Source organism: Pan paniscus, chromosome 5 (genome assembly GCF_029289425.2).
Source record: "Pan paniscus chromosome 5, NHGRI_mPanPan1-v2.0_pri, whole genome shotgun sequence".
In the NCBI taxonomy this organism is placed as follows: Eukaryota; Metazoa; Chordata; class Mammalia; order Primates; family Hominidae; genus Pan; species Pan paniscus.
In genome coordinates, this window is record NC_073254.2 from 159,917,024 (window position 1) to 159,932,715 (window position 15,692).

Here is a 15,692-nt window from a genome sequence, read left to right on the forward strand (position 1 = left end):
AGCTGCATAGACATTTAGTATCCCTGTGTTTTCTTGGGGGAATTGACCCCTTTATCATTATGTAATGTCCCTCTTTATCCCTGATTATTTTTCTTGTTTTGAAATACGCTTTGTCTAAAAGGTTACTTTCAATTAGTGTTAGGATGGTATGCCTTCTATCTCTTTACCTTTAACCTATCTGACTATATTTCAAATGGGTTTCTTGTAGACAATATATAACTGGGTTGTATTAGTCTGTTCTTGTGTCACTATAAAGAAACACCTGAGGCTGAGTAATTTTTAAAGGGAAGGGGTTTAATTGGCTCCTAGTTCTGCAGGCTGTACAGGAAGAATGTAGCACTGGCATCTACTCCTCGTAAGGGCCTCAGGTGCATCACAAGGTGAGAACGGGAGTAGGAGAGAGGGGAGGAGGTGCCAAAGACATTTAAATAACCAGATCTCATGTGGACTCAGAGCCAGAACTCACTCATCACCAAAACGATGGCATTAAGCCATTCACGAGGGATCTGCCTCCATGATCCCGTCACTTCCCACTGGGCCCCACCTCTAACATCGTGAAGCACATTTCAACATGAGATTTGGAGGGTACAAACATTCAAGCTATATCATAGGTCTTGATTTTTTCAATGTCTCTGACAATCTCTTTGTTTTAATTGGCATATTTAGAATATTCACATTTAATGTGATTATATATATATATATATATATTTATTTATTTATTGAGACGATGTCTCACTCTGCTGCCCAAGCTGGGGTGCAGTGGTGCGATCTGGGCTCACTGCAACCTCCACCTCCCGGGTTCAAGCGATTCTCCTGTCTCTGCCTTCCGAGTAGCTGGGACTACAGGCATGCACCACCATGTCTGGCTAATTTTTGTATTTTTAGTAGAGATGGCGTTTCACTATCTTGGCCAGGCTGATCTTGAACTCCTGCCCTCGTGATCCATCCACCTCGGCCTCCCGAAGTGCTGGGATTACAGGTGTGAGCCACCGCGCCTGGCCAATATATTTTTATTATATAAGTGATGTTTGTAACTATTCTCTATCTGTGGCCAGAAGGTTTTTTTTTTTAAATCTTTTCTGATTTTAACTGACATATAGAATGATTCCATTATGTCTCCTCTTTCAGTGGAACAATTATAATTTTTTCCAAAAAACATTAGTGATTCCTCTGGAGTTTACAATATACATCTTTAACTAATGTAAATTTATTTTCAAGTAACACTATACCTTTTCATCTGTGGAACAAGTACCTTATAAAAGAGTATTTCCAATTACTGCCTTCTGTCCCTTGCAGCATTGTCGTCTTTTGTTTTACTTATTCACATTATATAATCACTAATGCAGTGGTACCATTATTGATTTAAACAGTTATCTTTCAGATTAATTAAAATAAGAAAAGTAAATAATATATTTTAGTCTACTTTTATTTATTCCTTTTCCAGTGTTTTTTCTTTCTTTATGTACATCCAAATTTCTAACTACATAATTTCCTTTTGTTTCAAGAATTTCCTTTTAAGTTTCTTTCAGGGCAGGTCTGCTGGTAACAAATTCCCTCAGATTTTTGTTTATCTGAGAGTATTTTTATTTTTCCTTTACATATGAAGGATAATTTTGCTGAATATAGAATTCTAGGTTGGTGTTTTTTTCTTTCAACATTTACAATGTTTTACTTTACCCTCCTCTTGCTTTGATGGTTTTTGTAAAGAAGTTCACTATAATTCTTGTATCCATGTAGGTGAGGTTCCTCACTCACCATCTGGGTTCTTCATGATTTTTTTTTTGGCTTTAAATATGATGTCTCTAGGTGTGAGGTTTTATTGTTGTTGTTATTGTTACTTATCCTGCTTGTTGTTCTCTCAGCTTCCTTAATTTGTGGTTTTATGTCTGTCATTAGTTTTGGAAAATTCTTGGCCAACATTACTTCAAATACTTATTCTGCTTTTTTCTTTTTAAAATATATTCCAGTTAAAAATGTTTCACTTTTTCATATATTCTCATAGTTCTTGCATTTTTTTCTGATTGTTTTCCTTCATTCTTTTTCTCTTTGCGTTACAATTTGGGAAGGTTATTTTGACCTATCATCAAGCTCATTGATTCTTTCTTAAACCATGTCAAATCAACTGATGAGCTTATCAGACATATTCTTCATTTTTATTACAGTGTTTTCATTCTTACATTTCTTTTTGAATTTTCATTACTCATCTAGTCTTGCAAGATCTTCTGGAGCCCTTAACATATTAATTCTAGTTATTTTAAATTCCCTATCTAATAATTTCAACATCTGTGTGTCACATTTGAGTCTAGTTCTGATGCTTGTTTTGTCTCTTCAGAATTTTTTTTCTTGTCTTCTGGGGCACCTTGCAATTTATTTTGAAAACCAGACATTTTATATTGGGTAATAATAAAAGAAATGTATGGATTTATGTTATGTATGAGAAATTGGGCTGTGTTTAATGTTTGCTATAGCTGTTGTTGCCAGAGTTTCAAATTATCATAGTATGCTTGTTTTAGTCTCCTGTTGACTTTGGACTGTCCTAAGTACTCCCCATCAGAGAAAGTTTGTGTCTTACAACTCTTCCAGCCTTAATCTGCTGTTATCATACTGAGGCCTTGTTAGTGTGATGGTAAGGTGGAACATTTGATTACCGTAAGGTTAAGTCTCAGTCTTTTAGAATGCTTGTGTCTTGGTGCTGTGATATTCACAAATGTTTCCCCAGTGGTATATCTGCCCTCTCCCCCTGACATCACCTGCTTACTTTTCTGGCTATAGCATTCCCAGTCTATTTGTTTGAAGCCCTCACCCCTGTTAACTATGTTTTTTACCCCCTTAGGTGAGCCAGGAAGACTGACGAGAACTGGAGTGGGAGGAATTCCCTTCCCTAAGCAAACATAAAGCTCTGGGCTCTGGAAATGTTCCAGGTAAACAGATCTCAGCTGTGTTTTTCTGTATATACCTATTGCCCCAGATTTTGAGGTGATCCCTGTTTGCCCTGCAATCTCAGTTCTCCAATGATCAAAGGTCATTTATTTTCAGTTTTTTCAGCTTATTTTTTGTAATAATGTAAGTGACAACATCCAGTCTGTTTGTGTGTCAGAGCTGGGGCTGGAAGTCCACAGATTCAGAGTAGCCTTATTCATAATTTTCAAACATGGAAACAGCCAAAATATCCCTTCACATTTGAGCAGATAAACAAGTCTTGGTAATGCCATTGAATGGAATATTACCCAGCAATAAAACATCCAACAACATTTTTATAAGTGAAAGGAATCAGACACAAAAAAGTATACTGTGTATGATTTTATTTGCATACAATTCAAGAACAGACAAAAATAATTTATTGTGATAGAAAGCAGATCAGTGGATATCTGGGGCAAAGAATAGCAGAACTGATTGCAAAGGTGCAGTAGGGAACTTCTTGAAGCAATGAAAAATCTTGATTGTGGTCACGTTTATATGTATATAGATATTTGTTAACATTTTCAAACTGTACACATATAGTTGATACACTTTATGTTATATAAATAATACCTTAATAAAGTTGATTTTAATTTTTGAAAATGTAACTAAAAATGGTGCTTTTGACTGGGCGTGGTAATCCTAGCCATTTGGGAGGCCGAGGCGGGAGGATTGCCTGAACTCAGGAGTTCGAAACCAGCCTGGGCAACACTGTGAAACTCCATCTCTACTAAAAATATTTAAAAAACAATTAGTTGGGCATGGCAGCATGTGCCTGTAGTCACAGCTACTCAGGAGGCTGAGGAATCGCTTGAACCCAGGAGGCAGAGGTTGCAGTGAGCCTAGATCGTGCCACTGCCCTCCAGCCTAGGCAACAGAGTGAGACTCCGTCTCCAAAAAAAAAAAAAAAAAGGTGCTTTTATACGGTAACAGTAAACAATTTGAAAATAATATTTTAAAATTTATTGCTCACAATATCTTCTAAAACACACCAAATATCTAGGAATAAATTTTACTGAAGGAGTGAAATAGTTCTACATTAAAATCTATAAAACTAAGGTGCCTTAATAAATGGAGGGGTATTCTATATTCAGAAATTGGATGGCTTCCTATTGTAAAGATAACAATTCTCTCCAAATGCATCTATAGACTCACTACAGCTCCAATAAAAATCTTAGCAGGTAATTTTGGAGGAGTGGAGAAATGTATTATAAAATTCACAATAAAATGCAAAGAGGAAAAGAAGAGTAGCTTAGTCTTGAGGAAGAGTAAGATGAAAGTTAGAGAGCTTACATGACTTGATATCAAGCTTTATAGAGTTAAAATACTCAGTACAGTGTGGTGTGGAATTGATCAAAGAAAAAGACTTCCACATAGTTACCTAATTTATAACAAACTTTCCATGGCAATACAATGCAAAAAAGGATGTTCTATTAAATAAGAGGTGTAGTTATCAACTAGATATCTACATAGGGAAGTATTTCATACCCTAAAATTACTTCCATACCAGTTGTAGATCTATTTGTTTACATAACTCAATAGAACTCCTAGAAGAAAAATTTTTTTAAAAACCCTCTTAATTTAGGATGAGGCAATGAGTTTCAACTGAGGACAAAAAGGACCCCCCTGAAACATTACGAAGGAAATATTGAGCAGTAGAAGTGTATCCAAACAAATAATTAGGAATATGAAAAGGTAAACCACAAAGAATCTATTTGCAATAGATATTTCCAATAAAGCACTTGCATACAGAACATATTAAGAAATTTAAAATAACAAAGATTAAAAATTCAGACAACTTAATTAAGAATCACCAAAAAATTCAAGAAGTGTTTTACATAAAAGGACAACCTGTTGACCAAGAAGCATATAAATAGCTCTTCAACATCATCAGTCATCAGAGAAATGCAAATAATAACCATTCTGAGAATCCAATACCTACTCTTTGGAACAACTAAAATTTAACAAAGAAACAAAAGCCCTGGCAATACCAAATATAAGCAAACACATTGAGAAATTGAAACTCTAATACATGATTGGAGTTTAAATTGGTACAACTACTTTGGATAACTCCTTGAAATTATTTACTAAGGTTAATTATAATTATATCCTACAACTTAGCATTTGCACTTCTCAATATATTTCTAACATAAATGTGTCCATATGTACAGAAAAATATATGTACAATGATGTTGATGGCTATTTTATTGCTAATAGCTGAAAACTGGGCTTAGCAACAATATCCACCTAGCAGCTGAGTGAGTGAAAAATTTTTGGTATAGTCATACAACGGGAATATGCTACATGGATTTATCTCAATGGATAATATTGTACAAATGAAGTCAGTCACACAAAAATGCATATTGTGTGATTTCATTCACATAAAGATTAAAAGCAGACCTAAATCTTTGTGATAAACATCAGAATAGTGGTTACTTCTTAGAAAGGCAGAATGAGGGAGATTTCTTTGATTCTGGTAATATTCTATTGCTTCATTTAGGTGTTGGTTACAGTGAGATATTCACTTAATAAAAATTTTTCAGGTTGTGCATTTAAGATTTATATACTTATATTTCAATTAAAAAGTTTACAAAAATATAATTTCCAAGATAGACATATGCACAAAATGGTAAGGGGGATAAAGAATCTAAGAGTTGGGTAGGAGAAGACAGAGGGGCTTGAGAATGAGATTATTGATGTGGGCAGAAATCCAAAGAAATCTTCCTAAAGACTTCTACTAACATCGATTTCCTGTGTAGAAGAGTCATTTAAAAATCCTTACACAGAACAGGATGATCAAAGTTGGAAATTATTATTTTGTTATCATGGAAAGTTGATATTTTCAGAGAGCTGCCAGCAATGATTTTTTTCTGCATGATCTTGGGCATCCATAGTAGTCCAGAACTTGTGAATAATATTTTTGAGAAATGCCTTTATGGGTCTACCAAAAGCTGTACATTTAACTCCCATCCATTGACTTAATCTAACCAAACTTCTTTATTGCTACATCCTTGCCTTTTTCCAACATGAAAAGATTTAGTGTAGTTCCCAGCTTTGAGATTTGAGTACGTGCCTTTCAAATTAAAGGCATAATATTTCGTCTAAGTCTTCTTTCCTTTCTAAGGAAAACAGTATAATTAGATCAATACCAATGTTACCACTTATTTACAACATGTTTACCTCCAAAGTCCAGCTTGATTTCTTTCTCTTCCATATGTTTTCCTCTTGACTACTGCAACTCATTTAAAAACAGAGTGTGAGAAACTAAGTCTCTATGGAGTATTCGAGTTCATAATGTTGAGATGTTAACAGATCTGCATCTTCTTTAAACTTCTACGGCACTTAAGATTTTTACTTTATGAATTAGCATTTACTTCTTATATATTTCAGGGTACTTAATTTTGATTGTGTTAAAAAATAACCAGACTACCTCAGTGCCTTCACACAAAATTGTCTTTCTCACTCATGTCACAGTTTAATGCAAATCTAGGACCTTCCTTCAAAGAACTCCTAACCACACTGGGCGCGGTGGCTCACGCCTGTAATCCCAGCACTTTGGGAGGCCGAGGCGGGCAGATCACCTGAGGTCAGCATGAGGTCATTATTACTGCCCCAGCCTGGCCAGCATGGTGAAACCCCGTCTCTACTTAAAATACAAAAATTAGCCGGGCGTGATGGCTGGCGCCTGTAATCCCAGCTGCTTGGGAGGCTGAGGCAGGAGAATCACTTGGACCCGGGAGGCGGAGGTTGCAGTGAGCCGAGATAGCGCCATTGCACTCCAGCCTGGGCAACAAGAGTGAAACTCCGTCTCAAAAAACAAAAACAAAAAACAAACAAAAACACTTTGGGAAGCCCAGGCGGGCAGATCACGAGGTCAGGAGATCAAGACCATCCTGGCTAACACGGTGAAATCCCGTCTCTACTAAAAATACAAAAAATTAGCCGGGCGTGGTGGCGGGCACCTGTACTCCCAGCTACTCGGGAGGCTGAGGCAGGAGAATGGCATGAACCCGGGAGGCGGAGCTTGCAGTGAGCCGAGATCAAGCCACTGCACTCCAGCCTGGGTGACAGAGAGAGACTCCATCTCAAAAACAAAAACAAAAACAAAAAACCTCCTAACAGTCACAACTTATAACAAAAGAGTATGTTTTATTTTCCCATGTGAGCCTATTTTCACCTTTTACAAAATGGCTGCACATATGATATGAATAATATATGAATGTATCTTTATCTGTTCCTTTCCTCTCCTCCTGCGTCTTTTCTCTCAGTCCTTTAAGCTACCATCCTTCCTTTAAATTATACTTACTTTCTACAAGTTTGTTTTTTTCAAATTCAAGTTTCTCGTGATCAATTATTTTTAAAGACCTCTTACTTAGTGGTACAGATGAATGTAAACAAAATACATTTATTTAAACAACAGACAGGAGATAATTAGCTACTGTGTACAGGTGGTAATGACAGACTTTTGGAAGAATATAGCAAATAGCAGTTTGTGGAAATTAGTTTTCTTTCAGCTAGAATGATTTGACAATCTTTGCCAGAACATGCAAAAATTTTATGAAGAGCTAAGTGAAATACTAGCCAATTCTTGCATATTTGCATATCTGACAGCTCCTATTTTCAGATTTTATTGATGAAATTAAGTACACTAAACAATAAAGTACTTTGGATTTTTTTCTTTCTAATTTTCACTTGACTTTTTTTTTTCTCTCAAAGCTCCAGCAACGAGTAGGAAAGCATTTGTTATAATTCTGAGAAAGTATGAAAGTAGGGCTCAACCAGGCTGGTGCTCTATTACCATATGTCTTGGAGGTCCACCTGTCTCTAGAATACTCAGGGACAAGGAAGATTCTGAACAATGGAATAAAATGGGTAATGTGGAACATTTGTTTTTCCTTAGTCAGACTGCCTCAGGGTGCTTGCATTATTCAGGGTATGAATTTCTGTTACTTCTCACAGTATTTATGTATCAGTGTTTAGGTATAGTTACCCAAAACATTTCAAAGGCAAATGAGAATTACTTCGAAGGAATTGTACATTAGCCCCACCAATCTATGCTCCATTAATTCAATTGCTTTATATGAGGGTCTGTGTATTGTAAACCAAACTCCAGTTTCAGATTTTCCTGAAGGAATGCAATCTGTCAAAAATCCTGTTTGTGTTTTACCCAAGGTCAAGAACATGATCTCAAGAGAAGGTATTACAAACAACTGGGGCAGTAATAATGACCTCATGTTATTTTTTTAAACCTAATAAAATCTTATAGATTAATAAAGATTTACAGCTTTCGTGGCATTTCCACATCCATTTTTTAAAAAATTATATAGAAAAGGAAACAGATTTGTAAACACTAAGTGCATTGCCCAAGGTCACTCAACTATTAAACTGTAGAACACAAGTCTTTTGGCTCCTAGTCCTGTGTTTATTCTAGTACATTAAACAGTAGCTTGAAGAAATAGAGAGACAGAGGGAGAGTGAGAGGAAGGGAGAAGGCAATAAAAGGAAGAGATAAAAGGAAGAAGGAAATATACAAAAATCTCCATTTGCAGTATTAGATCTATTTGGAACAGACTATGCTTTCTTACTCATCAAATCATTTTAGCATCAAAACAATTCTAGAAGTTAAATCACTTACATAAGAAGAACTGGAGGCTTAGAGAGGTAAAATAACTAAGCCAGATTATATGGCGAGTAATTGACAGAGCTGAATTAACACTCAGGTCTTTTGATTAAGTCTAATGCTATTAAATGCTGTGTTGTTAGCATAGCCTAGCATAATATGTATGTGTGGGTATAGGCATATAAGCCCTCCTAGATATCTATAGGCAGGAGAATGATGACAATGAATGTTTATTTGAAGAATTTATAAATGTCTGTGCAAATATTAGAAATAATATCCTAAAAATGTATACATTCTTTTTTAGCACATTACCTAATATTTAGCCTTACAGGTGATTAGAATGTCATTTATTCATCTTTTCAGCCCTCGTTTAACTCATGTTAGGTTACAATGCATAAGCCCATTAAAAATGATTCATTACAGATTCTTCCCACAAACTTATAGTCTAATAGAGGAGCTGAAATGTCCACAGAAATTAATATAAATACAAAGTGCTAGTGGTCATAAAAAAGATATGCTTTAGATAATCAGAGATAATAATGCTTGAGTGTTTGTTAAGTTTGGGGATGATTAGTAAATAACTGACTTTAAAGCCACTCCTGATGTCATGTTCTGTAAACTGAACAATAAGAATGGAGAAAAGAGGACAAACATGAGACATTTTTGAAGTGGAATCAAGGAGTTCAGATACTGAATATGAGTGACATGGAAGAGGAACTGGTCTAGGATGATGGTAAAGTCCTGAATCTGAGTGCCCAAGAGAATGCAGAGAAACACAAACGAAACATACATTTAGATGGAAGAGTAAGAGATTTGTTTTGAGACAGATTGTATTGTATACTAATCAGAAAACCAGATGACATTGTATCAATAACAGTTATATTTAATATTACATGTTTTAAAAACAATTTTCCCAATCTTCCATCAGAGACTCTGACTCAAGACATCGCTGTCATCTTGGAGTTCTTATCACCGTTCTTCTATTGCTTTTTGAGTTTTTTTCAATTCTATCACTGCAATGTCTCATATCGGTTCCTTTCTCTTTTTTCCAAATACTCCCAGAGTATATTCTAGGTTGCGGGTACAATGAGGTATAGATATGCATACCTGGCTTTTACTATCTGGCTATTTCTCAACCATCAGTTTGCAAGGACTGTAGCTCCACCCATCACAATTTCCTCCTTTCTCTGATATCTTGCAGTCTAGTCTGCTTTGTAAGCAGCTCCCAGTGGTATTGATGTCACTTTGTCACTGTTTTAGGCTGATGCTGTACTATTCCCCAGGGCCACTGTGATCACTTGGCAAGCTATTCAAGGACACATTCTAGTTACTTTTGCTTTGGCCACTACTTGAAGCAGTGCTGTTACACTCTAAATAGGATTGCTTCTGTAAACGGATCACAACAATCTGGTTCAACTTTTATGTAACAAAGTTGTGACTTGTTTTTCAGTTGTCATGGACCCCGCAGGTTGAAGGTCACAAAACCTGAGCATGCCCAGATGAACCAAGTGTGCAACCACAGGGGCAACATAAGTGCTCAGACCAAGGAGGGGAGACTGAATTAAGAAGCCCCATTCTGCCACCCCATGGCAAGATACAGCATCCAATCAGACTGAGCTGTGAAATGACTCCATGGCAGGATCCAGTCAGATCATGCCTCCCAGCATCACCTCATTGTAAGATCCAATCAGATCTCACTTCATTACCTTATGCTTATAAAAGTCGATTCAAACCCCAGCTCAGGGAGACACATTTGAGCATTTTCTCCTGTCTCCTTTCCAGTTGACTCATAGTAAAGCTTTTCTTTTCTCGAAAGCTGATGCCATGGCATTGGTCTCTATGCACATTGGGCAACAAGCCCATTGATTGCTTGGTAACACTTTACTGTCCCTCCGTAAACAGGTGGGGGCATTGGCTCTGTCTCTGCTATGGTAGACTCTTTCAAAAGGGTCTCCACTGCAATGTAGCTTGGGCCTCAAAGTGTTATTACTTTTGTTAAACTTTACTCATACTCAGTTTTACACCCCACAGGGCCTTATATAATTCAGGGTGGGCAGCTATTTGTACTCTTTGCCTTGCCATCTTCAAACCCCATTCCAGAATCTGACTCAATGTGCTAGACCTCTTTATTTTTCATGAACTTGCTCCCTGGAGCCTCATAGAAACTCCCTTCCCTTTTCCCTCATCTTCCACATTAGGCATTTGGCTTCTGTTAGGTTCCTTGTAGTCAAATAAACAAAACAAGCCTGAACCCCAATTGTTGCTACAGTTGAAATTCTTTTCTAAGGATGGTGCTTAACCTTCACAAGAAGAAGTAAGATTGGATTGGAATTAAGTCATGTCTGCTCATCAAGGTCCCATATTCAATCTTCTTAGGGTCAATGGGGATAACTTTTTATAACTTACTAACTAAATCTAGAAGAAAAATATCACTTAAAATGCTGCCACCCTGAATTGATTTTTAGCACTTGTTCTCTGTTATATCTTGTTTCATGTATAGAAAAATTGAATTAATTTGTCTGTTTTAAAAATATATTTCTCTCTCTCTGTGTATATGTATGTATATATATATATACATATTTGAAATAAATTGAGACATGACTGTGTTTTTCAGTTATCTTTGTTGAAAGTCAAAAGGCTATAACTAGTCTTCCCTAATGAAGTCCCATTAAAAAGCCAGTAACAGCTATGAGAGTGAAGTCTAAGTACCAGGGAAGAATTAAGAAGCCCTTCTTGAACTTGCTCTAAACCTCATTCCCTTTTCAGTGGCTGAAATAATTACCCTTCTCTTCTATTCAAAGTGTCTCTAACTGGAGGGGTAGAAAATAGACTGGGGCAAAAGCAGAAAGTGAACCTGAGCTAGTCTAAAATTTATTTTAGTTTAAAAACATCTTGTAAGCTTACTCTCTGCCATATAAGTATTTTTAAAAATGAAATAAACAATTTAAATAATATTAAAATACTTCACTTTTATCTCCCAGCAAAGTCTGTGATCCAGGCAATTTGACCTATATTGATGCCAAAGCTTCAGACATCTTCTGAGGTCCAGGAACTTTAGTTTGAAAGTAATTGTAGATAACCCATAGGAAAACGTCTGCCAATGAGGGAGGACTCAGCAATATTTCCACATTTACCTATTTTGATACTTTTCCTCCGGGATATTCTTCCTTTTTTTCTTCTTGTACTTGGCCTTTTTACTCGATTTTCTCTTGCCTTTAACCCTTTAGAAATGTATTTTTATCTCTTATTGTATAGCTGCTATTTCTATCCTCAACTTTTGCTACTCCTTAGTCAAAGCTTTTCTTTTCTAATAATTTGAGTTTCCCTTTGCTCCAGCCATTAACTTTCGCTGACTCCTTAGTTTTCAGATTAGACTCCTCTCCGCCACTCATGAAACCTATTGTGAGTTAAGTTTGCTTTAATGAAACTCCTGTGGCTTTTGTGTCCCGGGATAAATCTAAGGAAATAATGGAAAGCCTAAGAATTCCTTCACTATGACTACTTTAATGATAGTGAAAGCAATTTCTACCTGAGCATCAGGGTCGAGGGAAGATATTTTTAAACTGAGTGCTTTCCTACAAGTCACATTTGACATCAAATCATTTGTTACCTTTCCTGAAGTTGAAGGCCTTGGCTTTATAGACATTTTTTTTTCTAACAAATATTTGGACATTCCAGCATTCACACTGATGAATTGTCTAGTGGCTGTACTAGTTAAAGAGAGACACCAAATTCAACGTTTTAACCCATAAGGGGACTTTGATGTAAGTTCTCTAGTACATTTCAGCAGAAATAACCATATTGAAGAGAATCTGTCAATTGACAAGACCTAGCAGAAAGACTGGCTGTAGAAGAGCAGCAAACTGATATCTAAAGAACATTGCTCTTGTTCAGTGTGCAGTGTTTATAAAAATATTATCAGCAGAGCACATTTTTAATCTAGTGAAAATTTGGCAGCACCACTGAAATCCTTTCTAGCAGAGCATTCAGAATGACTTTAAATAAACAGAGCCAGCAGCCAGGAAATGCAAACTTCAGCAGATTTACTGCAGTAAGTGATAGCTACCAAAAGGCTCTTATCCCTGGTTGGAGTTAAATAATTTACTCTTCACTACCATTAAATGTTTTAAAATTATCTCTGTGCATTTATGTGTGTGTGTTTATTTCAGTATAATTATTGCTTCTTGCCACTCTTGATGTTAAATCCTGAAAATGGATCATGGTTCTCCCTAGGTTATTAGTATACAATTTACCCTGCAGTGAACTGCCCACTTCCAGAGTGTCTTTAACTAATTAGCAACCAGACATCACTAAATACAAATGTTAGAATGGAACCCTTAACTCGAAGGCTTCTGTAAGCATATATGTAAAGCTTTGTTTTATTACTTTAGGTCAAGTTTAATAGCAAATTCTAACAGCTGGACTGTTCCACATATTTCTCAGTAGCCCATTTTTGTATTTTCTTGTTCATATATTTTTGCTCTTAATTTATTTTTTAATGAAAATTAGAAACATAAAATATCCTTTCACATTTTTTCCACCTATACAGAAATTTAACTCTTTTTCTACCTTTCCTTATAAAGACACTTAGGTATTTATCTTACACAGAAATAATGCCAAAATCTTGTATTTCAAATCATATTTCAGTTTTATTTATCCAACTTTTGTTCAACAGACTGAAATCTACTAGGCAATGAAGTATAGCTTTCACATGCATGTTGGGTATTTGATGGGTTAATATATTTGAAGCACATGCAACACTCCCTGGCATGTAGTTCATGCTATACACATGTGTGATGCTATTACTACTGTTCTTGTTATTTCATAAGCAAGGCCCAATGAGATGAAATCATTTACCCAATGTGATATGTCCATTAGGAGCATCTAGTTAGTATTTGATTCAAAGTTTTTACTTGTGATACCTGCTGTTGTATTCTGCTTCTCCTATCTTGTTGTGAGGTTATGGCAAGTAAGTACAATTATATCTATTTTACAGATGAAGGAATCAGCTCTGAGGAGTTAAGTGACTAGTTAGAATTCTTGAGCTTCTAAATCAACATGTTTGGACAATAGCTTTGCATTTGAATGTCCAGCCCCGTGCTGTCACTATGATACCAGAAATAGACATATAAAAGGATAAATTTCAGCCTGTATAATTGCTGAAATAGAACTGAGTTTTAGGCTTGACATGTGTACATTGGTTATATTTATTATTTTAAAATTCACTGCTTAAAAATGCAAAGCTCAAAGTATAATTAAGTATGGTGGGTATTGTTACCTCTTAGCAATATTGCCCACATTAACAGTGAAGGTTTATTTCCCATATTCTCAGATCCCAGAAATGCTCATGTGTGAATCAGAGCATACTGGTTAATCTCTTTTATATTGATAGAATGCAATGATACTTGTGCTTAAAGTATAGTAATAGATTTATACCGAATGATAGTTTTAGTTTCAAGAAAGGAGACCAGTTGTTTGTTTAATAATTGAACTCTATAACTGCAAAATTCACCATCTACACATATTGTGTGAAGTACTTAGCATACTGGATTTACTTAGTCTGACTGCATAAGAGATGTACCTGTACACATTAGAAAATGTATACTTCTAGGCCTTAGAATCTGTAATGGTGGAAAATTGAAGATATGGTTTTAATTTTTATGGCTTAAACAATCAATTTCCCTCTTCTGAGAACTGAAACTCAGGCTTTTTTATCTTCTAGTCAAATTTATTTTCAGGTTTCACATGCTGGCAGAATGTTGTAAAAATTTATTATGCCCTATCAATATGATAAACATCCTGATTCTTATTATTTATTATACCCTCCCTAAAATTCCCATACTATTCCATTAAAATAAAACTCCATATTTTGGCATTAAATTAAGTTGTCATAATTCTTCTTTCAAGTGTGAAATCACACTGGGTTGCTTTTTCTTTTTAATTAAGTGTTAATCAATAGACTTTTATTCTATTTGAACTGTTATAGAAGTTTCTCTGAAGATACTAACATAACTGCTTATTTGCATTCCCCAGAAACACTGTTTTTTAATGGTCAACAGTGGCCATGTTTTACTGAGCAATGGATTCATATTGATGTGAGCAACCAAATATGTTTTATTAGGTCATTTCTAAAAGAAGTGGTGATTCAATCTCTTGAAAAAGTAAGAAAAAAAGTTCTCTTCATAATGCCAAGCAATTGGTAAATGATGCTTTTTCCTCTGATGGCATATTTCTTTCACTGAGTGTGTTCAATTAATGTTTACCTGCTATCATTTAGACATAACCATGTGCTTTTTGAAAAAATGGATTGCTAATGCAAGAATATGCTTTTGCATTATAATTTAGCAACCATAATGCCAAAAAGTAAGATAAAACATGATGTCTGAGTTTTCAACACTGATTATTACTTCTCTCAATGTTTTCTTCTAGGAACAACTGTCTGAGGGTACCAATAAAAATTGCTAAAAAGCTCACAATTCCATACCTTACATAAAGTCATACTGTCTTTACCATATCCTCCTTCTCCTCTACATTGCTTTGTCACCTTTTTCTGGGGCAATTTAAAAAAACTTCTAAGATCCTTGACTCTCTTAAACGCCCACATGAATCATACCGAGCATGTTAAATGTTCTTTTCCCCACGTAATATAAAACTGATACATAACTGCCGTATACTTATAAAATACAGTTGACTAGAGGACATAATTTGTAAACCCTATGTATCTTAAAATTTGGTTTTCCAGTTTTCTTTTCATGTTTGTGTTCAATGCATTTTATGTGCGAACTTCAGATATTCCTAATGACCCTTAAAAAGTTTCAGGGCCCTTGCCCATGGGTCAGTGATGCTAATAATCATCTTTTTTCTTTGCTCTTCTGCCTCTGCTTTACATTTTAGACTCATTTTGCTATCATTTCCATGGGTCTTTTCTTCATTGTCATTTTCATGATCTCCTGCTCCTTCCCACTCCTCCAAAAATAATTTATTTTTTGACGCCTGTATCTTCCCAAATATCCACTGCTTGTCACTTCTTTGGGGACATACTTCTTTTATCTCTCTTTCCAGTTGTATTTTCTCATTTATCAGTATGTGTAAATTATGTACTCTCAGGTATCAG